The sequence below is a fragment of the Schistocerca piceifrons genome, unplaced genomic scaffold, assembly GCF_021461385.2.
Source record: "Schistocerca piceifrons isolate TAMUIC-IGC-003096 unplaced genomic scaffold, iqSchPice1.1 HiC_scaffold_2356, whole genome shotgun sequence".
Classification (NCBI taxonomy): Eukaryota; Metazoa; Arthropoda; class Insecta; order Orthoptera; family Acrididae; genus Schistocerca; species Schistocerca piceifrons.
The window spans coordinates 4,431,493-4,457,813 of NW_025728290.1; positions in this window are offsets into that span (position 1 = coordinate 4,431,493).

Genomic DNA, 26,321 nt, shown 5'->3' on the forward strand with positions numbered 1-26,321 from the left:
GGCCGACAACCAGCAGTGTTGGCCTGGGGTGCCACTTCTTTTCATATCAGGATCCCTTTGATTGTCATCTGCGGCACCCTCTGAGCACAGTGGCACATCGATTATATTCTACACCCCATTTTGTAACCCTGTGATGACAAACCATCCTGGGCCCTCACTGAGTGTAATAATGCCCAACTGGATAACAAGTACTTTTACAGCTAGTCTTTGTGCCTGCTCAACCCTATGTTGGCCAGTAGGCTCGCCATATCTCTCCCCAACTGAGAGCGTTTGGAAAAAGTCACGAGTATCCTCAAACCAGCTTGGGGTTTTGATGATCAAGCTAAGTAGAATGTTGCACGACAGATATCTGTCAGAAGTACATCCAGAAACTCGATCAACCAGTGCCAATAAAGCCGAATAACTGCCTGCATGAGGGCCAGAGGTGGACCAACACATTGTTGAGTCCCTCAATTTGTGAACCTCTATCTGTTGAATATGTCATCCAATTATTCTATAATTTTAATCATTTGTGTGTCTGCACATGTGGACCACTTCTACTTATTTCCATCCCATCCAACCCATCACACCTCTATGGCGTTAGTTGGGTGGGATGGTTGAGTTGCAGCATGCTGTTGGATATGATCATCCCCGACTCTGTGATACCATGTTGCTTCAACTGAGTTGAACTGCGTTGTCAGTAAATGATAATCCACAGTCTGGATGGGCCGCTATCCTGCCGCTTTCGAATTCAGACACCTACTGGCAGTCGTTTCTCATCCTTGTATGAGGCATAACATGATGTTCCAAAACTAAATGCACTCAGCTGTGATTTTTGAACGAGAAAGCCTCATTGTGTGCTGAATATTGACGGCGTTATTCCCATATGCTTTATGCACTTGTGCTGAAATTGTAGTCATTTGCTTTTACAAACATTTCAGTTTAACCCCCATTGCACCTTCATGGTGTCGAAGTTTTAATGACTAAATGACTAATAGAGAATGAGACGTTTCATACAAAACTTCATCTGAAAAATGAACGTTTTTAATGACATCGTTGGAAAGCATGGATATGTCGTTGAACATAGATGGGGTGGTGGAAAAATATGTGAAATACTTTCACAACAACTAGTCCAAAAATGTAAAATGAAAAGATCTAGTCGTAACTTTGAGAATAGAGGTGTCTGCAGTACCTGAAATGACGAATCTGAGGAGTAGGATGTCGTAGGTCGACATGAAGGAGATGAAGTTAGAGACGACCCTCAGATCGAAAGTGAACACCTCCGGCAGCCTGCTCGTGAAACGACAAGAGGTCACCAGCAGCGCCAGCTGACGCACCTCTGGGTGCGTCGTGCCGACCCACGTCCGCCCTCTCAGTAGTAGCTGGGAACACAGGCTCACTGTTTGTCCTGTCTGTGACGATACCAAGTGCGTAGGTACCAATAACAACGCCAGAATGCTTAAGCATATCATCAGCATGAACAAAACCCGTTATGCATAGTCAGCATAACCAATGCATTTCTCCCTTGGTGGAAAGTAGTAAATCGTTTCCATTGTACAGAACAATATATTTGCCAGGGTCAGTATAAGAAATTCTCGTAAACACATGTTACCGCCACTGATACCACACACACAGTGATGTTTACGCTATGGTTAGTGATCCCACTGAGAATGGCGGAAAATTAGAGAAAACACCTGGGGCTGAACATCCACCTCGTTTCATTTGTCCACAATGAATGTCACTCTGCTTGCCTAATATGCTGACTCAGATCAAATTTAGTAACGACGAACTGTAGCCAGCTGTAGACATGCAAATTTCACAATTGCCATTACACTAATTCTAAATGGGTTCAATGCGAATAACGTTGGTAACATGTTACTTATGCCAATACCTACACCTAATATGACACTGAAGAACAGCCAATAAATCTCGAGTAATGAGAAAAGCTGACATCTCACAAATTTTTCTGGTGGAGTTGTTATATTTCCTACATTGTTGGCCAAAGATCAGTCAATTGTCACTAACAAAGAAATACTTGATAATTAAGTTCTGTCGAATCATGGTTATCTATACCGATGATCGAAATTTTCATTTAAAACCTCAAAGGTATATTTCAACAGCAAACATACGAATTTTTAAAATTGTAGGTTTTTATGTAAATAAAAGTAGAAAAAAAAACATTCCATAGTATTTCGAGACTTAGAGAACTACTCTAAAGAAAAACGTGGATTGAGTTATTATGATTTAGAAAATGAATTAAAAGCAAAAGTTACTCAAATTTAACTAGACCAGATCTCTTGCAATTATAGATTATTTCAATAACAAAGAAAAGAATGACAAGGAAGTGAGATAAATCTAGAAAGGGACCTCAAACGCTCTGTAAAAACAGAAATTTAACTAAAATTTTCTAAACTTAATAAAGAGTAATTATTAGATTTTATCGTAAATGTTGCGGTCAGTATTAATAACAATGATTGTGAACTGCATAAAAAATATTTAAAGGTTCTTTATAAAATCTGTGAAGTGAAAAATTAAAAGATTATTCTAAATATAATAAACAACAACTACTCGAGCTCAGGAAAAGCTTATTGAAAGATCTGAGGGTAATTAATAACAACTGTAATTGAAAAACTGAAAGTGTGAATAAAGATCAAGAAATGAAACAAAATTCTTATGATGAAAATTTTTTAAGTGCCTTAATGAATGAGCAGAACAGCTTGTTTCTTCTTGTAGACAAAGTAAATGGCTTGTCTGGCACCAAAGTACCATAGACAACCTTAGCTAGTAGACCTGCACTCTCCGCTATACTCCACATCTTCCAAGCCACGATGTTTGCATCGGGGAAAGCTTCCAGGCCACCATAACAATATTAAACCAAAAGAAATTTTTAATCAGAACCAAGATGAAGTAATCAGTAAGTTAAAGAATATTTTAATACAGAAAAGATCGATTAAAGTTAATATGAAGCTATATTCCTGTTTTAGAGACAAGGTGTAATACAAGAATTTTATTTTCAAACAAGTATCAGAATTTTATTAATAGCAATTAATTTAGATTATCATTATCAAAGATCAATGAATAAACTACTGATTGAAATGGATGAAATCCAAGGGCAATATTTGGTTGTTCTTTATTTTCTATCAGTAAATTGAAACTAAGTGCTAATAGACACAATCAAACTCCAGTTCCTCATATTACACCCCAAATCAAATTAAAGAAAAGAAGCTGTAGTTACTGTTACAAATACTGATCAAAAATATTTCCCTCGATCAAGAGAATCATCTTTACATCCAGTTAATCATTGTAGAGAAAGAAACAGTAACTATAAAAACGTTGGAGTAATTTTATGTTCAGTTAAGAGGTATTCCAAAATTTCAAAAGAACTGAAATATTTCCGTTAATGTTTACATTTATGATGGAAACTTTATTGTATATCCATTTTGCCACATAACAAAAAGAAAACCATTAGATTTTCCTTTTATTCAAAGATAAAATAATTCTCATTATTGTTGGATAAAAAGTTTATCTAGATTGATCAGTTCCTAATCAATGAAAAATTGACGTAAAATTTATACTTATGATAGGTATTTAATATATTTTTAATCATAAGAAAAATTAGAAAATTACCAAAAATATTGTAAGGAATATAAAGTAGTAAAAATAAATGTGCCTTCAGAATCTCAAAAAATTAAATTTGAAAATTTCAATCATTTATTGGGGTACCTTTTGCTGTTAATGCCGATTTTGAATGTCTTTTAAAAGAAGCTGATACTTTTCAATCATGAAAACACTTATATCAATAAAAATAAAAAAAAATACCATTTTGATTTAGTTATTTGGTCATCTATTCTAAAGGTGATTATAAACCACCTGTTGCATATGATGGTAAGAGTCCGTAAAAAAATTCGTAAAATTCGTAAAAGAAGAATACCGAGAAATTGCAGAAATACGTAAACGAAATGTATTAATGAAAATGACTAAAGAAGACAGAATAAACGTTAAAAATTGTGAAACCTGTTTTATTTGTGATGAAACATTTACTGAAGTGGAAACAAAGTAAGAGATCCGCATCATTAAACGGAAATATAGCAAGGGAATGCCCATCTTAATTATAGAAATGCTTTCTTTACTGCTTCATAATTTAACCAAATAAGGTGTTCACTTGATTATCAAATAATTAGCATAGATGATCAAGATATTGACTTTCATCCAAACATTGAAAAAATATTCAACAAGATTTCGGGATTGCAACCGGATCTCATCGACATCTTTCCACGATATTTCGGCTGACAACCTTACAGCCATCTTCAGGCGAGTGTTTGACACTGGAGATTGCTAGTGCAAGTCGCTCTATTTATACGTAAAAGTGCCGCAGGCGCGCATGCGCAAGTTACCGTAGCATGCGCGCCACCTGTCGATTCCAAGGCCCTCTACAATATTACCGCATCTATGGAGCGCAAACGAATGCGTTAAAAAAGTAAAACATGCACGCAGACGTGTCCAAAACAATAAAATGCAAAATTTCAATATTAAAATTAAAATTACTTGTCGCTCGACATGTCAAAAGCCATAAAAAGTTTTCTCCTGGTTGATATTAAAGAAATCGACGGGTCCCAGGCCTTATTCAATAGAAAGCCGCCATCACGATTAATGAGATTTTCCGCCAAACGTATTTCGACGGATTCCTTCACAACTGAATCCCAGAAGGATCTCAATGGGGCCAAGATTTTCGTGGCCGAATAATCCATAGTATATCCTGTGGAAATACAATGTTCGGCTATGGCCGGCTTACTGGGCTGTAAAAGGCGAGTGTGGCGCTCATGTTCAACGCAGTGGTCGTGTACTGTGCGTGTGGTCTGACCAATGTAGGCTATCCCACACTCGCAGGGTATTTTATAAATTCCAGCCTTCCGTAATCCCAGATCATCCTTGGCTGAGCCCAGAAGAGCACGACTCTTTGTAGGTGGCCGGAAGATTGCTTTCACACGATGTTTCCTTAAAATTCTGCCTACTTTGGATGAAATGTTCCCGACATATGGGAGAAATGCTCTGGACTTAAACACCTCCTGATCCTCTTGATCTTGCGGGTGGTCACGTTTTTTCATCCACAAAGCAGTACTGACCTGATGTGCAGAATATCCATTATGTTGAAATACAGATTTCAAGTGTTCTGATTCGCCTGCAAGGCTGTCGTTATCAGACACAACATGTGCCCTATGCACCAACGTTCGAAGGACGCCCAAAGTTTGTGACGGGTGATTACAGCTTGACGCCTGCAGGTACAGGTCCGTATGCGTGGGTTTTCGATATACAGAATGCCCCAATGCCCCATCCACCCTGTGTTTAACCATGACGTCCAGAAATGGTAGGAAACCATCCTTTTCAACTTCCATCGTAAACTGAATGTTTGTGTGGATGGAATTCTGATGTTGTAAAAACCGTGAAAGCTCTTCTTCACCGTGAGGCCACACTACAAAAGTATCTTCCACGTACCGCCAGAAGACTGTTGGTTTCAACATCGCTGAATCGAGAGCCCTCTCCGCAAAGTCTCCCATATAAAAGTTTGCTACCAGAGGGGACAGAGGACTACCCATGGCAACACCGTCAAGTTGCTCAAAATATTCATTATTAAATAGAAAGTAAGTAGAGGAAAGGGCATGGTGAAACAGCGTCGTTATATCGGCCGTAAATTTATTGCCGATAAGTGACAATGAATCCAAAAAAGAGACCCTTGTGAAGAGTGAAACGACATCGAAACTTACTAACAAGTCCGAATCCTTCAGCAGTAGTGTTCTCAGTCTGTTGATAAAGTCCGCAGAGTTGCGAATATGGTGCGTACATTTGCCAACAAAACGTCTCAGTAGCGAAGCCAGATGACTAGATAAATCATATGTCGGACCACCGACATTGCTCACTATGGGGCGTAAGGGCACATTATCCTTATCGATCTTTGGAAGACCATATAACATAAGTGGAACAGAACTGTGAGGTCTCAATCTTTTCACAACATCTTGCGGCAGAGACGTTTTCCTTTCTACTTTCCGAGTAGGGTCCTTATCAAGCTTCCTGTACGTTGTCTCACTCAGCAAACTATATATCTTCTGATCATACATGTCACGTGGCAACAGCACAGTGGCATTCCCCTTTATCCGCCGTAAGGACCACCGTCTGAGGATCTTCCCGTAACTTGCGCAGCGCAGCCCTTTCCATTGAAGAAATGTTGCTCCCCTGAGGCCGAGTTCTCGTAAGGGTGCGACATGTTTCCCGCCTGATTTCTTCTGCTGCTTCACTGGATAAAGGCCTGAAAGCTTCTTCAACAGCACTAATGAAATGTGTTAAAGGTAAGGTCCTAGGTGTCGATGCAAAGTTCAGACCTGTCCCAAGTACAGACAGTGTCACGTTGTGTAAATCCTTATCCGTGAAATTTTGAAGGAATCCGTCGAAATACGTTTGGCGGAAAATCTCATTAATCGTGATGGCGGCTTTCTATTGAATAAGGCCTGGGACCCGTTGATTTCTTTAATATCAACCAAAAGAAAACTTTTTATGGCTTCTGACATGTCGAGCGACAAGTAATTTTAATTTTAATATTGATATTTTGCATTTTATTGTTTTGGACACGTCTGCGTGCATGTTTTACTTTTTTAACACATTCGTTTGCGCTCCATAGATGCAGTAATATTGTAGAGGGCCTTGGAATCGACAGGTGGCGCGCATGCTACGGTAACTTGCGCATGCGCGCCTGCGGCACTTTTACGTATAAATAGAGCGACTTGCACTAGCAATCTCCAGTGTCAAACACTCGCCTGAAGATGGCTGTAAGGTTGTCAGCCGAAAAACCGTGGAAAGAAGTCGATGAGATCCGGCTGCAATCCCGAAATCTTGTGGAATATTCGATACGCTGGGAAAACTTCAAGAGTCACAATGAAAAAATATATTTCTTTTGTTAAAACAGTTAAGGATGGATGTACTTTCAAGTTTTTGGATAGTTTTAAATGTATGACCTCAAGTGTTCATATGTCATATACAGATCTTACAACAGAACCATTTAAAGGAATGTCACAATAGTTCAAATGTGGACACATGATATGTAATGACTAAAAAAGGTATTTATCCTGATGACTATATGGATTCTGAAGATAAATTAAAAGAAACAAAGTTACCTATTAAAGAATGCGTTTATTCAAGGCCAGTGGGAAAAGCAGACACCAGACTCAGATATATCAGAAGACTTTAAAGGTAACGTAAGTCATCAATGAAAGAAGATTCCTATAGGGTGCTTGTTCGCCTGATTCGTGAGTATTGTACATTTATGTGGAATCCCTATCAGGGAGGACTGATACAGAAGATAGAGAAGATCCAACAAAGAGTGGTGCATTTCGTCATGGGATCGTGTAGCAGGAAAGGGAGTGTTATGGAGATGCCAAGCAAACTATTCTGGCAGGTGGTACTAGTGAGGTGTTTTGCATCATAGAGCGATTTACTCCTGGAATTTCGCAACAGCATTTTTCAGGAGGAGCTATACAACATATAATTGCCCCTCACATATACCTCGCTTATTGACCACGAGGAGAAAATGTGAGAAATTGGGGTCAATACAGATGCTTACCGACAATCATTCTTCCCACGCACTATTTGTAAGTGGAATTTCATTGGAGCGATCAGATAGTGGTAGCAGAAGTACCCACCACCTCATACTATTATGTGGCTTGTGGACTATGATGTAGATGTAGACGTAGACTTAATAAATCTAATATTTCTTATGAAGAACATAATTACGTGGAATTGGTTTGGAAACAATGTACCATTAAAAATTTAAAAAGTAAATGTTTTTATATTAAATCTGATATTGTACAATTGGCAGACATTTTTTAATATTTTAGAGACACTCGCATTAAACCTTATAAACTTGACTTTGTTTATCTTGGAATACTACGTTAAAAATAATTAAAATTGAACTAGATTTACTTACCAAATACCATATCATTTTATTTACTGATAATGGTATTTTAGGAGGAAGGATTAAAAGATATACCAAATCATGTAACAAATATATGCAAAATTTGGAACCAGAGAAAGAGTCACATACTGCAAATTTGGATGCAAAGATTGAAACAGTTGGCAATGTCTCAAGTTTTACTATAAAAAAAAATTGAAATGCTAGATACAGAAAATTTTAATACTGATAAAATACAGGATTATAAATTTGGATTTATTTTAGGAGCCACATTATGTGATTTACACAAGTATTTGCCATTTCCTCCGAAAGGAGGAAATAAACTATTAACAATGTTAAATAAGAAAGAAAACTATGTTTCAAATTCCAGAAATCTTAACTGGTGTCTAAGTCTTGGATTAAAATAAACAAAAGGCAATAGACCTCATTACTTGAACAAACAGATTGGTTGCAAAAATACAGGGTGTCCACTGAAACCACCCTGATTTCAAGGACGCTGGAGAGAAAAACCGCAGTAGATACAACATCGCAAAATGCAGCATTTCAAAGCATTTCAAAGAATTTATATTCCAGTGTCAGAAGTGCCAAGTATCGTCGCCAGTGTGTAGCATGGTCGCATGAAGAGAAAATGGTGACTCCACAGCAGCACGCGCAAGCAGTAGCGTGGTTTGCAGAAACAGAATCGCCGATTATGGTGCAAAGAAATTATCGTCATGTGTATGAATGTGATTCACTTGATGTGAAAATAGTTAAGGAATGGCATAGAAAGTATCTGGCAACAGGAAGTGTTCTGAAACATTCTGACTGTGCGCATTACGAAATATCAGAAGAGACAGTGGAGGAAATCAGACAAACGTGTCTCAGAAGCCCATGTTAGTCAGTTTGTCAAGCGTCTAGGCAACCTGATGTACCTCGATCAACATGGCTTCTTGTAGTTCACCAGTCTTCGTATGTGTGCTTAAAAAGTGCGAATTCTGCAACATCTGACGTCAAACGAGAAACCATGCTGACAACAAATTGCTGTGGATATGGTACAGCATATTGATATGGATGCTTGCTTCCAGGAAAGATGTTTATTCTGAGATGAGGCAACCTTCCATCCATCAGGATGGGTTAATAGCCATAATGTTCAGATTTGGGGTTCGTAAAATACGTACATTCTCATACAACATGTGCATAATAGCCCTAAACTAAATGTCTGGTGTGGGCTAATTCATGGCAGGATTGTTGGACCGTTCTTCTTTGACAAACAAACAGTGAATGTGTCAGTGTATCTGGACATATGGAGCATTTTGTGTACCGTTAGATACAAGACTTGCATCCCAACATCGCTTTTCAACAAGATGGTGCTCACAATATCCTGGATAGGAAATATCCCAATCATTGGATCAGATGCGGAGAACCTATTGCCTGGCCACTTCATTCACGTGACATTGCGCCACTTGATTTCTTCATGTGGGAATTCGTGAAGGACCACGTGTATGCGACCAAAGTGAACGATATTCCTATGTTGTGACATCATGTCACTAATGCGATTGCAACAATAACAGAGGAAATGTTACAAAGAGGTTGGCAAGAAATTGAATATAGACTCGTTATTCTTCGAGTTACAAATGGTTCACATGTAGAGGTGTATTGATGATAAATAGATAAATTCCTTGAGATGCTCTACAATGTGGTGCATTTTTCATGGTTGTATCTACTGTGGTTTCTTTTACTGAGTCTTTGAATTCAGGGAGGTTTGAATGGGACAGCCTGTACATTGATTTTAATACAGACATGAGAAAAACATGAAGCCAAAGAATTGGAAAAAAATTATAAACTAATTAATTACCCTTTTTTTGGTACAATGATGCAAAATATTAGAATGACACATAATAGTAAAATATTAATAATAATCCACAAAAATACACAAATTTTTTACCGTATTATCGGAAAATCTAGTGCCATTTCATATGAAAAAATAGGGAAATTCAATAACCCAATTTACACTGGAAGGACTGTTTCAGGTATTTCAAAAATAAAATGTACAATTTACATTATAATGTAGTGAAACGAAAATATGGTAAAATATTGATTAATGTTATATGGATACAGAATCCTTCATTTATAATACAAAAACCTAGGATTTTCATAATGAAATAAAATCAACAACCAACTAATTTGGTGCTAGTGATTATCCAGAGAATAATTTTTATAAGATTGCGCAAGTAAACACGAACGTTTTAGGGAAAATAATTATTGGAAACGGTGGAAAATTTTGTAACAACACTTTGGTTTATAATCAAAAATATGAGTATATCAAGTAGAAGATCAAGAATATATAAATTCTAAAGGAGTAAAAAACCACTGCAAAAATAATAATACTTTTGATATTTTTAAAAATTACTTAAACAATGGAATATAAACAATACATGAAAATAAATTTAATTACATCTTTAAACATGAATTATATAGAGTTGAATTTAATGAAATTATCTTAGGTTACAGCTATGATGAACAGTTTAAATTACAAGATGCAGTAAATAATTTATTACAATATCAATAAACAATTAAATGGATGTGAATAATTAATAAACAAATAATTAATCTTCCTGCTTGTTTGCATTTTTATTAGTTTTTAATATTTTTCATAATGTAGTAATTTTTGATACTTCTCAAATATATTTTACTAACATGTCTTTGGAAAAAACATTCATTCCCTTGATAATACTAATCTTTATGCTTATGATAGTTGATTGATTATAGTGATATATATATATATATATATATATATATATATATATATATATATATATGAAAATATGTAGAAGCATATTTGCTTTTTTTACAACTTTCACATTTAATTGCTTTTTATTAAAGTTATTAATAAGTTCGTTTCTATGGTCTGAGTTATATTCTCTAAACAGTATTTGTTTCCTTTTACATTATCAATACAACTGTTTTTGTTGGTGAATTCGGTTTTATAATTTTTATTTAATTGTTAATTTCTTTTTGGTGTCTGCCCAATGACCAAATCACTTTATTTGTACTTTCCATCTGTAATAAAATCATGAAGATTAAAAACTAGAATTTACTATACTTTATTGATATATTGGATTCATTTTCAGATCTTAAAAATAACCAACTTCTATAGAAAGAAGTTTAATAATTATCAATAAAAATAACATTCAGAAGTAAAAGGAAAAGACGATATTGAAATTCAACCAACCACTTAAAGTGTTTAAAAATACTGATGAAGAAGAAATTGTTAGAAAATTTAAAACCATCCGATTTGGACAGCCTATAATATAATGAAAAACAGACCAATTTATTAATAAATCTTCTTTATATTGTTTAATATGAAAGTAAAAATCGAAGAAGCCAAATGTTTTCAGCAGTTGGTTATTCATGATGTTTCATCATCATTTGGAAGCAGGTGAATATAAAGCAAGAAATGAAATGAAACATTCCTCAGAAACCAAATAAAATATTTACAAGATACAAACAAATTGAGAGAAAAATTTATAGAAAATTCGAATGAAACAGTTCATACTGCCGTAGATGTATTAAGTGAAAAAAAGAAACAGAGAAATAGGTATGTTATTACCTCAAATGTTTCCCTAAGCAAACGACCAGACTTTTAAGATCTACTGTTGCTATTTTAGAGTTATATGAGGATAATTTTAATTTTTAATTACTATGTTAATCGAATATGTGCTAAAAACCTTAAAAACTGATATATATTATCAGGAATAGACTTCCAAAGTGTGAAAAATTTTTAAGACCTAATGGTGTTCTTATATCTGTATTTTTATTGAAAAGCCTAAATGAAAGATTTCATATTGTTTATTATCGAAATTTTGTTAATATTTGGTACCATTACTCATGACAAATATTAATAGTCAGTCATCACAAATAAAACTGAACTTCCTTATATGTATTCGAAATTGATGCAAAATTCATAAAGATGTGTATAAAGAGCTACATCACTACAACATCTAATTCACTTAATTCGAATTTTAACTTCTCAAATAATTGTGACATAAAGTCACTCTTATTTATGCTTATTTTGATGTCCAAATGCACACCACTTCTTTCATAAAAACAATAAGAATTATAAATAATAATTTACTACCAAACTTGTTTAAGTTTTCAGTAACTAACTCCATTTATATTACAAATTGTAAAATAATTTAATTTTTATGTATCCAGCTGTTGTATGAATTATCAGTTACCAACTATTTAACATATACCTCATTATCCTTTTTTTTTAAACTTTGTCAACAAGATAAACATACAGATAATTAATTTTCAATAGATCATTTCATGAAAATTTCCTTTGACTTCTTATCTATTGAATTCTATTAGATTTTAGGTAATTGGAATAGAATTTTAACATCTTCAATTCCTAAATTTCCATTGACCAGTTGGCAGTATATCATATCTCGAATATCCTTTAGGTTTATTTATACTTAGTTTATCACCTTTTTTATAGTTTTCGTCATTATCTGTAAGCTGATTTCATAAACTGTTTTCATTAAGACTTTTCAATTTTCTTTTTTACATATCTAGGTTTCAATTTTACTTTTGAAAGTTTTCTGTTGTTATATTCATCAATTAGACAATTAACTAAATCGACCAATATACAATTTCCCTTTAAATGAAATGTTTGCCACATCAACCCTTTCAATGTCCTGTTACATCTTTATTTAATAGCCACTTTTAAAAATTGAATGATTGTTAATGGCACATCTTTAACCAGTTGTTGCATTTCTTTATTATAAAATTCTTTACTATTATCTATATCTGCATTTGTTGATTTTCACAGCTAAAAATTTTTTTTCAAACAGTCTTACCTATTGTATCTGTAACTGGAATAATCCGAAGCATATTCTGAAAAAATGTTGATAATGGTTAATAAATATTTACATCCAAAAATCATTTCAATATAACTTTCAAATTACCAGAAACCATTTCAACATCATCAGATTACCATAAATTATCGATAATAAGATATATTATAGGTCTTCTTTTATAATTTTTTCTCATTGGTTTTGTAATTCATCAATAATTTCTTTGCAAGTATTTAACTGTCTCCATCCCATTATCTAAAATTTTTAGCGAAATTACTGTTTTATGTTTTACAAATTGAATAAAGATGTTCAATTATTTGTTTTCCATTTTTAGTATTACTCTGTGAGGATGTGTGTTTCATTAGGGTTTTACACTTTAAAGATTTGTTGTGAGTGTCCATTTACGAAAGAAAAAATTTAATTAAATAAGATCTGTTATTGTTCTATTCTTCAATTTTCATTTAACGTAAAATTTATTCAGCAAGCATCAGTAATTCATCTCAGACAGGTATAGCTTTAACGGACAAATTTATACGGATGAAATCTTCGTTCTGCATTTCAAGTGATGGACTCAGTTGGATATGAAATTTCCAATGTTTCATCAATGCGTCTTTTATCTTTATTTTATAATTAGTAGAAGACTAATCAGCATCTATATTCCAATTAATTCTTCACCTATCGAAATATCGATAGAATACATTCTTTCTTCTGCCGTTAATTGAAGTTCTTTTACAAGCTTTGTCGAATGGATTAATTCCTTTATCACTTCTAGAAAATCTTCCTTCTAACCAACTTCCAGGACCATAGTAACTACAACCAGGAATACATAATTCAAAAGGCAGTTTGTCTTCTAATGTACTATCTTGCCCTTTACCATACTTTTCCTATTTACAGATCTTGTGAGGAAGATTAATCAAAAATCTAATCTAATTTAGAATTCCGTTTGGATTATTAATAATAAATCACTAAATTTATTTATTAACACTTGTGTCGTTCAAACTTTCTCACTGTAATAATTTTTATTTCCAGCTAATTCTTCACCATTAATTACCAATATTCTACTCATTAAATCACTGACATCACTCATCGAAACATAATCGATTGATTTTTATGTTTATTTTTTATTTAAGCTTGCACCAACTTTTTCAAGTACACTTCATCTAAATTTATGGGGAATTATTCGGGAAAATAAATATTGAGAATTTCTTTTAACAATTATTTAAGTTCATTACCTTTATTTGATTTTATTTTAGTCTGATTATTTTCACTATATACTATGCCTGAATTAAACAATATATCAGCATAATTTGATAAATCAATACAACCAAATTTTTCGCTGATATAGATAATTGTAATTTTTAATTAAAAGATTCAGTGGTCAATTAGTTCCTTCACACATTACTTCTTTAATTACTATCACAAACAAGCTGTACTTTAGTTCAATTCTTTTATCTTGGCGGCTCGCGCATGTCCGCCCAGACACGGGAGATTGCTGCATTGCCAGTTGCACACGACGCACGCGCCAATAGAAGCAGCGCCGTAGTATAGCATAGTTCGCAAGCTCACGTTTAGGGGGGAGCGCGCAGTTCATGAAGTAAAGCCACCACGGCCGCATTAACCCTTTCGCTGCTACAAAGACGTGCTCCCTGCATTCCGCGATGTGCGCGATTTTCTCACTGCACTGCTCGCCTGTGCAGACACATCATGTTCCGACTGCTTTAACACTCTTATCAATCGATTCCACAAAAAGTATTTGGCCCAAAAACTAGATTTTTACACATCTTCTTGACTGATACCTTCCCCCCATAAATGACTTTATTTTGTTTCGATGTTCAACGCAGTTATTATGCAGCATTAAATAAAGTAAACCACTGCACGAAATTTTGCAGAGTTTGCAGAGGTAAAAGTCCATAGAGTATACTTCCCGTATGAAGAGACAAAGCAAAGGAAATTTCAAAAAATTGCATTCAAACGAATATAATTCGCGAAGTAATGCACTTTGATAATTTTTTTAGATAATGAAATTATTAAGGTTTGAACTCATAACCTTTCGTGTATCAATCCAACACCTTAACCGTTACGCTAACGCACGTCGTCTGACTACCTGGTCCCATGAGGACTATGACACGTCACGCAAAATACTGACAAACACTGTTGGTATGACTATGAATTACTCACGCTTCGTCGAAGGACAATAGGAAATAAACAATTACCGCTGTTATTTATTGCGAAAAAGCAGTTCGTGAGAGTGATACAGACACCTTTCCTTGCTATCGCCTGAATTAGGAGTCTTATTGCTTGTTTGGTTTAATTAATTAATCGAATATGAAGTAACTGGTATAAGGAATGCTTTTTCCAAACTTTCTATAAAGGAATGTCTGCTATCAAGACATTGCTTTTGTTCTATTACTTTTTATGACTGAACGTTTCTAAAACTAAAGACACTCGTCCATGCTCTGCACTGCAGTCGAGATGTGCCAACGTCGTTCTCTGTTCATTGGCTGACTGTGTTTTGTGACGTCAGATGCGCAGAACGAACCTAAACTCGGCCGCCAACATAAATGACGCGCACTTTAGTAATCTTCCTATACATTTAAATCTACTAACAGGGCTCAACCCAAAAGCTGTATCATAACTTTTGTTTACAAATTGTAACATACCATCACTCATATTTATTTTTTCAGTATTCAATGATTCTTCCTCGTTTTTAACTTTTTTGTGTGTTTAATTTAACCTTCGTATTTTTTCAGGAAACCTTGTTTTCTGATTCTCATTATGTATGATGAAGTGGTGAGCTGTCATTATGTTCAACTGGTAAATATCGTGAGATTCTTCTTAATAATGTTAACATTTGGTTTTCAACTTCTCTATTTTCTTTAATCACTTTTAACACATTATTGCCTAATCCTTAAATGTCTTGTTTAACTTGTTTCATTCCTTTTTCAATGGCATCAATAACTGGATGGTCATCATTTTTAAAAAAAATTTTGTTTTCTGTTCTTTGTTGTTTTTTCAAATTTTCAAACTCTTCCTTTAATTGTTGACTTTTTCTAGATTTTCTATCATCTTAGGTCACATTTTGTAAACATTTATTAAGGAAAAGATGCCAGTAATCACTTACATTTTACGTTCATTATTTATGTCCAATGTTTATGTTCAATGTTCACACTTAACGTTCTTGTTCAATGTTTATGTTTAACATTATTCTTCAATGTTTAAAAAGTTTTGAACTTTTTATCTGTTTTAACCATTATAAATATTTCCTATCATATCTATTGTAATTATATTGAATTTACCATCATTCCAACATTAACACACATTTCTCTAAAATCGTAAAATTCTAAGTCTCCACTGACAAACTCGTGGTGATTGATCCTTGTATCATTCTACCTGAATATATTTAAGAAACTTAAATTAACTCAGTCTAACTATATTTCTATTTTTAAATGTGTCTGAGTTAAATAAAAGCAATCTATTCCATTGTGTGCACCCCCTAGTAAAATATTTTCTAAGTATATCCTGATTTTCAAGAATGAAATCGTCAAAAATAACAACTGAATTATCTTCACATTCATCTAATGGAATTATTTCTTCACTGCCCACCCCCAGTAGCTGAGTGGTCAGCGCAACAGACTGCCTATCCTAACGGCCCAGGTTCGATTTCCGGCTGGGTCACAGATTTTCTCCGCTTCGGGACTGGGTGTTGTATTGTCCTAATCATCATCATTTCATCCCCATCGGCGTACAGGTCGCTGAAGTGGCGTCAAATCGAGAGACTTGCACCAGCCGAATGGTCTACCTGACGGGAGGCCCTCATCACACGCCATTTATTTGTATTTCTTCACTATTTTCAATAAGAGTAGTGATTCCTTCCTGAAATTTATCTTCGATTTTTTCTCACTTTTCATAAATTGTTGTATTTTGGTGGTCCTCAAATATTTTCAGACACCTTGGCACTTGTGAAAGCTAACTGAGCAGAGTCCTCATAGTCTTGATGGATCAGTATTGATATTTGTAGCTTGATGTCAACTAGACGTACTGGCCTCTGGTTCACTTTTTGACTTCATCAGACTACTTTTCAAGATCTCCCAGGCCACAGAAGAGGCCTTTGCTGGACCTGTGTGGGCATAAATTCAATTTGTTAAATTTTTGCTGTTAGAAGGTTAAATATGTTGAAAGAATTTGTATTCTATAGATCTATTCCTTCCTGATGTTTTAATGTAGACATGGATTAGTGTGTTATCACTATTTCCAAAAGCTTGCTAGGTAATATGAAGTAGTAAGGAAACTGGCAAATTGAGTTGTTTCCTATGGTACTGAAAAACTGGTATTCCCTTTTATGTTTGAGAGCTAAATATATCAATTTCGACCTTGTACAAGTGTACCATTATCATCTGAAACACTAGTAGTGTGATAGGAAGCACACTTGTTGCGTGCATGCAGTAAAAATTTACTGCCATCGTGTATCATACAAGTAACCCATATCATTAAAAATGAAAAGAAAGGGAAGCTCACAATTTTGCCTTGAGAAGCACGTGACAGACGACAGACCGCCATGTCTTCCTCATTCATTCATCAATTCAGATTCATCAATATAGAGGGGCACTGAGTCAGTGTAACACACCATTCACTGCCATCATAGGTTTGTCTTTAGAGCCCTATCCCTTAATGAGGTAGATCCTCAGCTGGCATTTCGTAGGCAAGTGCACCCTGAGTGGTCCAGTCTTATGAAGAAGGAAGAACCCTTGGTGGTACTGGGAATTGAACCAAAGACTCCAATATCAGGATATGTCACGTTGACCAGTTGGCTATGGAGGCATAATTCATATCACTCATGGAATGAAAAAAGTGAAGTGAATATGCAAACTGGATAAGAAAAATGCCTTCCACTGTTCCACTCTGCAACACACTGATTAGCCCAGATTTTTTTGATGACGCTCTACATCATTTAAACTAGTTGGAAAATCGGAAATGTGTGTTAGCAGTGATTTTAAAACCGCTTTCGTTTCGTAACTCTTCATGATACAGACTCTGAACTGCTACCATACATGTTGTTAGATATTGTACCCACTTCAGCATGTGTCAAGTAGTCTGCTAGCAAACACTTCATGTAATTTTGTACCTGATTTCCTCTGCACAGTTGTAACTGCACCACACATCAGACCTGCTGGTAAAGGGAAAATATAATGTAATAGCATGCTCTTGCCACATGTACTTGGAGGTACTTATAACATAAATAAGTACTTCCCCTAAGAGTATCATTATTAGTCTGCAGATGAAGAGAATACTGATGTAATGTTGTTCACGACACTGTCCTCTGTCACCAATTAAAAATTCTGGTCTTGTACCCATACCACCCTGTATGTAGCTCAGTGTTCCATGAAAGGTGAGACACATTTGTCCTTGGTTTCAAACAAATTACTCTTTCTAGTTAATGTTTCCGCTCATAATCTTTAATTTATAGTCATATATACATTTGATTTATGATGTATGTATACTGTGACAGCAGACTTTCCCATTTCAAATATGAAAGTATATCTTTCAGAGGGTAAGACAGAACGTATATTAGACTTGTGACACAACCAACGTTTCAACACAAACTTTGGCCTACCTCTGACAATCAGTTTAGTGTTTCCTAAGTTGCAAAACTACAGTTCACGGCTTTCAAGGAAAAGACTACGTAATGGGATAACTATTGTGTGGTAAACATTAACATGCTTCTGTGTATGTATAAATAGAACTATAAATTTTTAATATTACACTCCCATTCACTCCAGAATTTTTAACATTTATTTCCGTTACACTTGTGCGAACTTACCATCCATTATAACTTTTTGTCTTTTGAAAGATGCACATATGTACCATGTGACTGCAGAAATAACTCTTCACTCTTAAGAAGAGATGCACAGTTACACTACATGATACTAATGCAATCGGGCGACTTCCATATAAGTGAACCATTGCTGAACACGCACGAAAAAGGTGTCAATTGATTCTTTGGAACGATAATCTGATCTAATAACGAAAGTTTTCATCGATCCTTCAACATAAGGCAGGCATATCTCCATGCTCACTTTGTGATGATGTGTTTCAACGACCTGTTAGAGTGAAAAGAAAACTTTTCACCATGATTTGGTTCATTTTAGTGATTAATTTACTCAGTGCCATATTGTAACAATGTAATTAGTCATGCGATATGCGAGTACTCCACTTATTAAGACGTTCCATTGTAAAACTGAATGTTCCATCATCTCTTTGTCCAGAGCTTTGAACCCACAAAGACATACCTAACTCAATCCAACCTACATTTGAAAAATAGCGATAATTTCATATGCAGACTGACTCAAGGATCCATGTGTCTCATGGTATAAAAAATTCCATACTTCCATCACTGTTTGGAATAATGAAAGAACCTACTGTTCGGCTGCCAGCAACCATGCACACAAAATCACTGAGCTTTTCTGAAAACGGTATTAGTCATTTGATATTACTGTAATCACCTCAATATGATAGAGCAATCATAATGAATCCAATATGAAAGGAAGTTCGTTTAATGTGTGGCTCCTTCAACATCTGGTGAGAATAGTTATATCCTGCATCCAACCACCTTTTCAATTTCTTGTGATGTGAATAGTCCTGGACATAATAAAAACTGATATCATGAACTTTGAGCTCTTAATTACAATGAGTGTTGAATATGAATACAGATTTGATGTTCCGATTTCGATATTTCCAAGTTCCCTTACAACGAAAATCTGAATTCTAACAAAATGATTTTAATTTCATTATATTGTTTTTATTATTAACCCCAGTTCTTGGCAATATATGGTTTTCACTATGGTTGTGCACTGTGCTCTGTTGTCTAATGATATTTTACTTAATTAGTATTAATAACAGTAACAGCTAAAATAGACAGTAACACATACATAACATGTTGAACTCGAATCGGCCATTTGGGTTAGTTCTGCTTTGGAGTAATAAGTCGAAACAAAGTGATAAGGACTTATAATTGTGAAATTTCGCAGTAACCGATTTACTTAAACGTTTAGGCCATTATCCACGCACTGGGCACTGATATTATTTGCGATCCTGAAATATAGGATAATTGTACCTCTGTCATTCTAAACCATTATAAGAGAAACAAGTGTTTGGTGAGTTAATAATGAATAATTACATTGTTCCATGCTAGATAAATTCCAGTGATGTATTTTACTAATTTTGCTCTCTAGATATTGCGTACATTCACTATCGTTGAACGATTACATGACTTTATGAGAGTGAAGTAACGTACATTGGAAAAAAAACTTTTAAAGTACACCTAGATAAGACAGATATGTATACAAGAAGAGATTAAAAAAATCTGCTTGAGAGCGTTGCTGCCACGTATATGCACCAAAGCGCGCTTATGATGTAGGTATGTAAGCACTGACATGTAGGCAACTATTAGTTTGACCTCCGAATCGAAACTTTTTGATGTTCTGGTATGGTATGTTCCACACCTGCCGATGGAAACTTCATGGAAATGGGCAAATTTGCTATTAAATTACGAAGTTTCTATTTTTTATATATACCAGCATGAAGGTTCTGTAACTGCCTGTCAGGACGAGAAGTCCATCACATGTTTTACTGTTCATGTGGATTTTGATGGTGTTAGCGATGTGATAATATATTTCCTCCCTCTTGCTTTCAAGTATTCATCGAGTATTGGCGAAAACATAACGATGTTTATTCCAGAAATAAGAGATACACGATTGTACTCACTCTGTAGTTTCCCACAATGAGTGGTGGGATACAGACTCAAATGAGTATTAAATGAGGCGACAGCTACACGTTATTACAATAACCTACATAAATTGTTATTATAATATTCTGTAGTTAATTGTGTTTCCTCACAAAATGATAAATCTGTGCAATGCAATACGATGTTGTGCCTAAAACTTAAAGTATAGACTACCTACCATTCTTTGTGTATACTCAGAATTAAAGGTAAAGTGTTACATCACAACAATATATATTTTTCCTATGTGCTTTCCTCATGACATTAGAAGAGTTCTGACCTTATAGACTATCGATTACGATCATGTTATTTTTCAGTGCACCCAAATTAATACGTTAAAAATGCAAGCAGTTCATAAATTAATCAGATCTGGAGACACTGTGTATGGTATGGAAATGTACATTAATAAGTAATACGACAAATAATCTTTTTCAATTGGGTAAGATTAAGCTGTGGACAGTGTCAGTTATTCCAAGAAAGAACTATGTTCCAAAACTAAAGACCATAAAACAGTCACCATAAAATCATTAAGTGAATCTCAAGGTCTGTTTTGTTGATGATTTTTTTCGAGTTGGAGTATGTTCACTAAAATTAACAACTTCGCTGTCACGATTATGTGTACAGCATAGTTTCTTATTTCTTACACCAGAGCAGATATATTTCAATTCTGCCTCAAAGCATCTATGGATTCACTCACTACTGAAAAATCCGATTCACTCACTACTGAAAAAGCCGCTTTCTGAACAGTAAAAGTATGTAGAGTGATAGGCATATTCTACAGATCTGCTAGCAATTTTTGGCTGTTTATGTTGCAGACTGCCATGATTAGAAAAGGTGTATCTCAACAAAATTTTAAGGAGCTTAGCTGTATATACTAAGACCTGAAAATAGTCGGTACAGCTAAATGAAGCATTAAGATTAAACGTATATGAGTATAATTGTTTGAATCACTATTATTAGCAGGTGTTAAGTCTCTTAGCGGTGGTCCACTAAGACTTCTGCTAACGTTTCAACTATTCTCTGTCTTTTAAGACGTGAGCACTTATAGAAGAAACTGGTTTGAAGGAATATTAGAGCTTATAAATAAGAACTGAAACCTGATTTTAATGTTGTTTGCCAATGTGCGAAACCTGTGATGTTTATGTTTTAACTTATGATTTTATTACTATTTGTGGTGGCTGTATTAGAGAGAAGTAACTTGCATTTAGAAAACCCATTACCGTAGCATAATTTACGAGGTACTCAGCTGCTTCGATATCCTGTGTTAAGTGCGGCAAGTGGCTATAACGAACAGTTTTGTTTTGGCAGCAGAATAGGAGAGTCAAGATGCTCGATGGTGTGTGTGTGTGTGTGTGTGTGTGTGTGTGTGTGTGTGTGTGTGTGTATGTGTGTGTGTGTGTGTGTGTGTGAGAGAGAGAGAGAGAGAGAGATTGAAATGTCATTGTTTAGGTAATTGCTAATAAATTCTCATGCTGCAGAACTATTTAATTTGAAGTAACATTTATTATTACATGGGGAACCTTAAATGTTTGACTGTAATATTTCTTGTCGTTAAGTAGGACATCAGCTTAACGTCATTTTTTATCCCTGGCAATTCAACAGGATTGAGGAGCGTAATGTAAACATTACTTAGTCCTATAGCCTGTAGGATGTTTTATCTCTGAAGATACTACACGGGCCAGCCGGAGTGGCCGTGCAGTTCTAGGCGCTACAGTGTGGAACCCAGCGACCAGTACGGTTGCAGGTTCGAATCCTGCCTCGGGCATGGACGTGTGTGATGTCCTTGGGTTAGTTAGGTTTAATTAGTTCTAAGTTCTAGGCGACTGATGACCTCAGAAGTTAAGTGGCATAGTGCTCAGAGCCATTTGAACCATTTTGATACTACACGGAAGTAATAAATTTCAGGGGATACCTCCTCATATCCTGTCGGACCTCCTTTTGTCCGTCGTTCTGCAGCGACTCGACGTTAAGAATTCTACAAGTCGTTGGAAGTCCCGTGCAGAAATAATGAGCCATGTTGCCTCTTGGGCCATTCATTATTGCGAATGTGTTGCCAGAACCTCTCGATTATTTCTCATAAATGTAATGTGGGGTTTTCACGTCATATGATCTGTGTGGCCAATTCTTTCATTCGAATTGTCCAGATTGTTCTTGAAACCTGTCAGAAACAATTGTGGCCGAGAGAAATGTCACACTGTCATCCATATAAATTCCACTGTTGTTTGTGAATATGAAATCGATGAATGGCAGCAAATGGTTTCCAAGAAATTGAACATAATCGTGTCCAGTCCACGATTACTTCGGGTTAGACCAGAGGACCCAGTCCATTCTATGTGAACACTGCCCTCACCATTGTGGAGCCACCACCAGATGCACAGTGCCTTGTTGACCACATGGGTTCATGTCTTCGTAGGATCTGCGCTGCATTTGAAGCCTACCATCAGCGGCTTCCAACTCATCTGGTAATGCCACAGTTTTCGAGACATCTGGTGTCCTACGGATGTGGTCACGAGCCCAGGAGAGGCGCTGCAGGCGATGTCATGCTGTTAGCAAAAGCGGCCGTCGTTTGCTGCCATACCTAATTAACAACAGATTTCGCAGTATTTTCCTAACGGATACCTTTATTGTACCTAGCACGTTGACTTATGCGGCTATTTCACGTAGTGTTCCTTGTCTGTTAGGTCTCACAATTCTACACAACCGCCGCTGTTCTCGGTCGTTAAATGAAGACTGTCGACCATTTCATTGGTTTGGTGAGAGTAACGTCTGTTATTTAGTATTATCAGCACACTATTGGATATCGGAATGTCAAATTCCGTGACGATTTCCGAACTGGAATATTCCATGCTTCTAGCTCCAACTTGCATTCCGCGTTCAAAGTCTGTTTTAACAGACCCGTCTTGCGGCCATAATCACGACCGAAACCTTTTATAACTAATCACCTGAGTACAACTGGCAGCTCCACCAATGTACTTCCCTTTTATACTTCGTGTACGCGATACTACCACAAAATGTATATGAATTATATCACTGCCTCAGACAATCGTCACTTCAGTTTACATTTGAATATACATTGTAATACATTATCAGCAGACACTAAGGACAAAAACGCTCCGCATAAATCACAGCTTGCCACGGTGACGCTAAAGTGTTTGCCTCACGTGGAAAGGACAGCGTCGTTTGATGATTGACTAACAGTGGGTGGCCGCAGACAATTCATAAGCACCTGCGACCATTGAATGAAGGCTTATGGCCATTCATGTTACAAACAACTTCCCTTGTTGTTGGCCTACAGCCTTCTTGATAACTCAGGAGCGCAGATAGGCACTTAAAGGGATTCGCAGCAGTTATCACAAGAATATCAAACGTAGTGGTCTTAGGGAATCTGCAGGCATGGTGGGAAGTCCCACAACATGAAACTGTGTGAAAGCAATAAGGGAGTTCCAAAATTACGCTCCAGTCACTGCAAGACCTGAAACTTTGGGTTCCTGTACGAAGACTGGTGGGTTTGGGTGAGATTCCAATTGAGACCTCTAATGACGAAATCGGTGAGACATAATGAGGAAAAACAATAAAACGACCGAGCAGGGGCTACGGAGGGACTGATAATCAATCATTATTAGCTGGAGGCCATGGAGTGTCATTCAGTCAGCGAGTAGTCACTGGAAGAGCAGTGAAAACTGAAAGGCAACCTTTTCGTTCTGTGGATTGATCAGGTGTCATGCTAAGCGGTTTGCATGCTCCATCACAAAAAGCATTCTAATTTTGCCTTCTGGTGGCATGTCAGTCTATTGTTGACGCAGTTTTCAGGGTTGGAGTCGCATCCTTGCACTATTTCCGATCTCTGTTGTCACTTTCATACGTCCTAATTCTGCACTCCATGATGGGTGGTCTATTTCGTGTGTGGTATTTGAATCTTTACCCATCTAATTGCTTTTTCCTTGAGTCGCGTGAGCCTGAAAAATTTCTGTTGACGCCGCTCATGAGACGCATATCATTACAAACAATAGACGCCATTCCATGGATAGCAAGAGTGTGTCAGCTGGCAGATGGCTGCTGTGTGAAAAGGGAACAGGAGTAATTAACTGAGCTGTCGAGAGCGTCACCTCGGGAACGCAGGACACGAAAGATGAAAATAGAGGCCACCTGCCGCGCCAACAGCAGCAGCTCGCGGTGGGCGGCGCCGCCCACACGCCGCCCTTCGAGCAGCAGCTCCCAACACAGCTTCTGAGAGCGGATGGCTTCCGTCTCCACACAGTGGGCAGGCACGACAAACAGCGTGAGGTGAACTAGGCTGAGAAATATACTCAATTTCCCTTGCCACATACTTATATTACTTGTACCTATAAACGATAATTGTGTTCCAAGTAAGTAAATCTGAACGGTGGAAAACAGTGAAACCGATATGAAGTATAACACTAGAAAAACCTCGTGAGCAGAGGCAACCAACTCCGACATTCTGCCAAGTTTCGCATGCACTTTTGCGAGAGATCGCACATAGCCTGGTACACTCCAAAGCAGTCTAGGGTGTGATTGTAGATTCCCTCTGAACACAGACCGTTCTTTTACAGAGATGTTGCTACAATACACAGCGTCATTTCTCATATCGCGAATGCAAACGTTAAGAAGTGAGAGTCTGTGTCTGATCACAAACTGTAAATTTGCAAATCTCAAAAGTGATAACATGGTAGCAAGAAAACTGCCCACAGTAAGCGCTACACACAGGTTATGGTCCTGCTCTTTACTAATTGTGAACATTGGTGTGTAGAATGAACAACAGTAAAAAAATAATAGAACCAATTGTAGCTTTACTATCGTCCCCTCACATGTGTTCACAGGACCGATATGAGTCATCAGAGCTTTGTCACATGATGCTATCAGCTTAACAATTGTCTCGTATTTTTCTCCATTGTTCCAAACATCTTGCACTATTGAAACGAAGGCCATTGCCAACAAACTCACTATGGCGAAAACAAAGATGACGTTCGCTACAGAGAATGTAGGTAACGGTCTGCAATAGAAACGCACGATAACATATGCAGAAATCATATGTGATATGCTGGCGAAGGTTACTGTAACCAGATCCGATTTTAATTTCTTCAGTGATCCAGTTTTCATATCAACCGTAAATGACATCAGTCCAAACAACTTGCACATGAAGTGGAATGGCTTGGTGGCCACTAAAAGTTTCTTAGTATTATCTGGCAGCAATAAGGCACATTCGTTCACTGACATCTCCTGAAAAAGGAAGAAGAACAAAAACTTAAATGCACAGTACTGATTTTTCACAATAATATTTGTTTCATAGTCAGCAACGAACTGGCTTTCAACTTTCTAGGCCATCCTCAGAAAAACTAAACAGGTGGGTGACGCAACACCAGCAACAGTTTATAGCAGTACAAAGACTTTTTCTCCCAATGCAAAACACAAACGCAATGAATTTAACATATAAGCATTGAAGAAACATACTTTATACTGAAATATTTAAAGTATAAGAACGTACAGATCGAAAATGATACCAATTGAGAATTGGCATAGAGTACTATGTTATATAAACAAAACAGCTAACGAATGGGTTGGATATACAAGAAAAAGGGGTTCAGAGTGGTCTAAGGAGACAGTAGAAGGTCGGAGAAGAATAACAAGTAATTTACAGCAGGTATATTACCTGAAGCTAGCAAAAATATTTACTGGCTGCTGTTACTTAGAACTTATACTGTCAGTCACAGATGGTAACAAATGTACACAGTGGGCTCTTGATTGCCTAATATAT